This window comes from Sarcophilus harrisii, chromosome 3, assembly GCF_902635505.1.
Source record: "Sarcophilus harrisii chromosome 3, mSarHar1.11, whole genome shotgun sequence".
In the NCBI taxonomy this organism is placed as follows: Eukaryota; Metazoa; Chordata; class Mammalia; order Dasyuromorphia; family Dasyuridae; genus Sarcophilus; species Sarcophilus harrisii.
The window spans coordinates 361489759-361495758 of NC_045428.1; positions in this window are offsets into that span (position 1 = coordinate 361489759).

A 6000-nucleotide genomic window follows, 5' to 3' on the forward strand; every position below is an offset into this window, starting at 1 on the left:
AAAGGCTATTAAAAAAAAAAAAAAAAAGATTTAAGGCAAAAAAAAAAAAAAAGATCTAACAGTTACTTAGGCTGAAGGACTATAGGTTTTGAAATATCATTCCATAGAGCAAAAGAACTAGAGTTATGACTAAGGATAATTTACCTAGCAAAGTTAAATATAATCCTGAATGGAAAAAAGAGGATATTTAACAAACTCAAAGACTTTCAAGTTTCAAGGTAAATATTAAAGACTAGTTAAAAGGGACTCAATAAGGTCAGATTGTTTACTTCATATAACAGTACTTTATGTCAACATTTTTTGGGTAGTTTGAAAGAAAGAAGTGAGATGAGCTAAGTATGATTCAAAAAACTTAAAACTGTTTAAGGAGAAATTAAAAGGAGCAATTATTTCATACAAATGATGAGCTGGTTGATTTAGAAAAACATGGAAAGACGGAAATATGAAGAAAGATGCTATCAACTTTCAAAGAAACAGGTGATAGGAAATAAGCATAGTACAGTCTTAAAATATGTTTATGACTGCATATCCTTACATATATGTATGTTTATAGCTATGTATATATATATATATATATATATATATATATACACACACACACACACACACACACACACACACACACATTTATATCAGTGCTTAATTGTAGCCTTCTTTAGAATGATAGGGGGAGAAAGAGTGGAAAACAAAGTAAAAAGTACACAGAAAAGAACAAAAGAAAACCAACAAGGAAGCAAAGAAAAGTTGCTCATCTGTGAAAACAATGTGTAATATTTATTATATAGGTTTTCTTGAAATGGACATTTCTTGTTTTATATTTAATTCTCTCTTTGGTCTACTGTGCACATGGCAACTTTTTTTTTTCCTTTCCTCATTTTGTATTTATGTTTAAAATAAAAACTTTTAGAAAAAAAATTAATGTTAGTATTAAATTCTGTTATCTCTGCAAGGGGCTTCCTTGTTTATACCTGCTATCAACCAACATCCTTTCTTGTTGGAATCAGTGAAGTATTATAGAAATGGATGTGAAGTCCTGGGGTGGAGGTGGATGGAAATGGTGGGGAAGGAAGAAAGAGCAGGAGATAAGTACACTGCAGGAAACTTTTTTTAAAAAATTGAGTTTCAAGGCAGCTAGTTGGTGTAGTAAATAGAGCACCAGCCCTGTAGTCAGGAACACCTGAGTTTAAATTTGGCCTTAGACAATTAACACTTCCTGGCTTTGTGATTCTGGGCAAGTCACTTAACCCCAATTGCCTCAGAAAAAAATTGTGAGAGTTTCTTTTTTAAAAAATATCTTATTTTTTCCTCAATTACATATAAAAATAATTTTAACATTAATTTTTTTATTTTGTGTTCCAAATTCTCTTCTTCCTTCTTTCCTTCCTTCCTTCCTTCCTTCCTTCCTTCCTTCCTTCCTTCCTACCTGCCTTTCCTTTCCCCTTCCTTGAGATGGTAAGCAATTTGTTGTCAGCTATATATAGGCAATCATGCAAAACATATTTCTATATTAGTCATGTTGTCAAAAAAGACAAATAAAAACTATAAAGAGAAAAATAGCATGCTTTGATCTGCATTCAGACTTTATCAATTCTTTCTTTGGAGGTAGATAGCATTTTTCATTATGAGTCCTTTGAAATTGTCTTAGATTATTGTATTTCTGAGAACAGCTAAGTCATTCATAGTTGAACATCTTAGAATATTACTGTTATTGTATACAATGTTTTTCTGGTTCTATTCATTTCACTTTGCATCAATCAGTTCATGTTGTCTTTTTGATTTACAGAACTCATAGTATTGCCGGATCAAAGGGCATGCACAGTTTTATAACCCTTTGGGCATAGAAAAAAATTTAAAGGACCTATTAGAGGAAGTCCTTATGAACCCAGACCTTCCCAAATATACTGAATGAATTTGTTTTGTTAAATAGTATAATTGACAAAATCAAGGAAAAAATCTGGCCCAGGGGGACTGACCTGTGAAGTGGCTGCTTAGTAATTTTGCATAGCAGACATTTATACAATAGTCACTATACAGGTAAGTACCCATGATGTCAAGTCACCCGTTTCCAGGAATGAGACCGTTTTCAGGAATGAGAGGGCCATTATTCCTTTTTCCCTCCTTTTTTCTTAGAATTAGTTAGGTGATAAGGTATGGTCCTAATCCATAAATCCCAAGATATCTTGTGAGATTTCAGCAATCAAAATTTACATTCTTTGGGGAAGAGCACTTATAGATAAAGACATGATACTGAATGTGGACAGAGAGAAAGGAAAGGAAAGAGGAGAGAAGGAAGGAAGAAAGAAAGAAATAAAGGAAGGAAAGAATATAAAGAAAGAAGGAAAGAAAGAGAAGTAAGGAAAGAAGGAAGGGAAAGAAGGAAGGGAAAGAGGAAGGAAGGAAGGAAGGAAGGAAGGAAGGAAGGAAGGAAGGAAGGAAGGAAGGAAGGAAGGAAGGAAGGAAGGAAGGAGGAAGGAAGGAAGGAAGGAAGGAAGGAAGGAAGGAAGGAAGGGAGGGAGGGAAGGAGGGAGGGTGGCAGGAAAGAAGGGTGGAGAAGGGAGGGAGGGTGGGATAGAGAGTGAGAGGGTGGAAGAGTGTGAGGGAAGGAGGGGGAGAGGAAGAAAAGGGGAGAAAGAGAAAGAGGAAAGGAGGGGGGAAAGGGATGGAAGGAGGAAAGGAAATTTATTTTAGAAGTTATACATTCAAATATACAAATTTATTCTTTTTAACAGATAAGAAGCACAATCACCCTTTTCCCTGTACTACCTCAGTCTCTAGGTAGAGAAAAGAGATTAGATTCATAGTTTAGTTCAATTCTCTTAGGGCACAATCCTAATTTCAAATCCAAAACCTCCCTTTAGGTTCAAATGCCATGTACCTATCTTCTTGGAGTTTCTATGCCAGACAGACTGACTATACCCCCCCAGTACCTGTAATCTTGGCTCCAAGGTCACCATGGCTCACACTCCTAGAACTGGGGGTGGGGAGAGGGATTACCTCTGGTACCTGAAAATGAGGACAAACAACGCAACCTGGAAACAAACATTCCCAGGTCCATTTCTTGGATTTGGGGATAAAAAAGAGGGAACAAGGGAGAGTCTTTCCCTTCTAACTTGTTTAGCTCATGATATCCATGCTGGGCTGGATTTAGCAAAGAATAATAGTACAAAATTGTAGAAAGAGAAAAGCCAGTTCTGTTGCATCATTTTTAAAGACAAAAACAGTAAAACAAGGAAGCTATCCTCACCCACATGGGAGGGATTATGGTAGCTTCTATGGTAAACAAAGAGAGCAAGATCAAAAGATATGGTAACTTATTACCATGTATATATATTTAGGTATATACACACACACACACACACACACACATATATATATATATATGCATTTGTATACAAACGTGTATTATATATATACACACAGACACAGATCTAGGTATAATATTTTATCTTTCCTCATTTTTTACCTCATTAAGGTATATTTTCACAAGAGGGATCATTGAATCAAAGGATATGAACAATTATGTTACTTTTTTCATGAAGGTAATTTACTTTTCCTATTCTTTCCTTATTCATTGCTTCACCAAATCCTTTTCTAATCCTTTCCTCATTTATGATTTGTAGAAATTTGTTTCATTTTAAAGCTCATATGTATATAACCCTTGAGTCCTTTGGGAATTAATTTTCCTAGCCCACAACAGTGATCATTTTAATCTGCTTCCCCTTCACTTTGACGACAAACAAAAGCTTAGCAAATAAAAGATGAATTGTTAACTTTTTTATCTTTCAAGGTACTTCACAGACTATCTCCAAACTTCTTTTCCAGGCTACCTTGTTATTGCTACCCCTCATGTAATCTATATATCTGGAACAGACTACCTCCTCTATACCCCTATCTTCCATACCCCATCTCTAATCTCTATCAGTTGGACTCTCCCTTCCTTCAATGCTCAACTCATAGGTCTTTTTCTGTGAAGGCTTCCTTGACTCTGTTCTCTCAGCTTAAGAGAAATATCTCACAGGATTTTCTTAAGAGCTATCTCTTCTTTCCATTTAGCTCTTCCTCCTTTAGAGCAGTTATCAATTGCTATTTTGTTGTCCTGTCACTATTTGTTGTTATAAGCTTCTTGAGAGCAGGGCCCACACCATAGCTATTTTTCTCTTCAGCCCAGTCAATTATCTTGAAGAGATGAGATGCCATTAAATGACTGCTTAATAACATCATTTATTCTTAGAACACCTTTCTCTAGAACTTTCTCAACATGCTTTGTTAACATTCTCTAAACCTAACCCATGTTCACAGCACTCTCCTGGAGAAGGGATAAGAATTACTAATACCACATAATAAAGCCAAGCATTTAGGCTTTATACAGCTTTATATAACCATTTTTTAAACTTCATTTCCCTCAAGTGGTTCTTATACTTAATCCATTCATTAGCTATGTCATATGCAAGGGAATACAGAACAGTTTACATTTGATTGTGTAAAGATATATTCTAGAACCTGGTTATACTCTCCAGTTCCTTGGAAACTCTTGCTATTTACCATTAACTAGTTTCACTGTTTTTTTTTCAAAAAGGCAACTTGTGCTGTCTGGTTGCAAACCTAAGATGAGCCTATTAACTGAAGAATGTGTTTATTAAGTGTGTCATAGTGGATAGAGGGCTTTGGGAGTCAAGAAGACCTGGATTTAAGTCTTCTCTGTGACATAAACAAGATATGCAACTGTAGGTTCATTTAAATTTTTTTGTTCCTCAGCCAATGCTCTAAAATTAGAGATTACAGATAAATTGCTATTATGGCTTGATATTGGGAGTTTCCAATACCAAGAACTTCCTACATTGAAAAAATTACAAACGTGGACCTTTCCTTCATTCTCAGTCAATAATGTTAAGAATGTTATAAAGGATCAAAATGTTAGTGCCAAAGATATTTGATATCTTCTTGTAGATTAAGAAACTTGAGGCTCTAGGAGGTGTTGAGCTGAAGGTTCTCAAGGTCATATCCCTAATTAGTAATAGTCAGAACTGGAGCTAGAATTGAGCTCTTAACTACTCTCAGTGTCCATTTATCTTTATGTAAAATGTTTCTTCATAAACTTAAAATCTAAATCATAAGATGAATCAGATTTGTTGCTTTTTTATGTATTTAAACAGTTTTTGGAAAACATGCATATGCCAAACTTAATGTTTTTTAATTGAGGCAAAATATGAAGTATTGCTCAAGAATATTCCTCCCACCCCAAACTGTCAATTTGGTGGAGTCATTAGAGGAATATTTTCACGTTGTCCACCTGCGACCAGTACTTAACAAGAAATAGTGGTAATAGGCAGACATGAGAAATAGTTTATAACAATGTCAAAAGAAAAGAATGCATGGTTGAAACTCTTTTAAGTTATCAATATCTTTTATTTTTACATTATCTACATTTCCTAATAAATTCTTTCCCTTCCCCCAAAGGACCATTAAAACAAAATTAAGAGGAAGGGAAATCATTTCATCAAAATTAACACATCAGGTCCAACATTACTTTCAGTGTTTCATGCTCAGAAATTTCCATCTCTGTTAATTAGGAAGGCATATTCTCTTCTTCGCAGACAAATTTAATCATAATTTTACAGTATTCATTTCGGTTATTTTCTCAATGTTATCTTTTCATTTATATTGTTATAATCACTGTGTATTTAGTTTTCCTGCTTCTGATTACTTGATAAGAATTCTATATTCTTTCTTTGCTTTTCTGTATTGATCATATTTACTATGTCTTATAGAACAGGAATATTATCTTGCATTAATATCCTAAATTAGTTTAAAACATTTTCCCCAATCAAGGGATATTTCATTTTTTTACCCAGTCCTCTACTTCAAGTGGAGCTGCTATAAATATTTTCATCTATATGGGACTTTTTTTTATAAATGACCTCCTTGGGATAAAAGAGAATGTATTTTTCCTCAGTTTACCCTTGTCAAAACATACAATATAAAAGTAAAACTACAACTCTT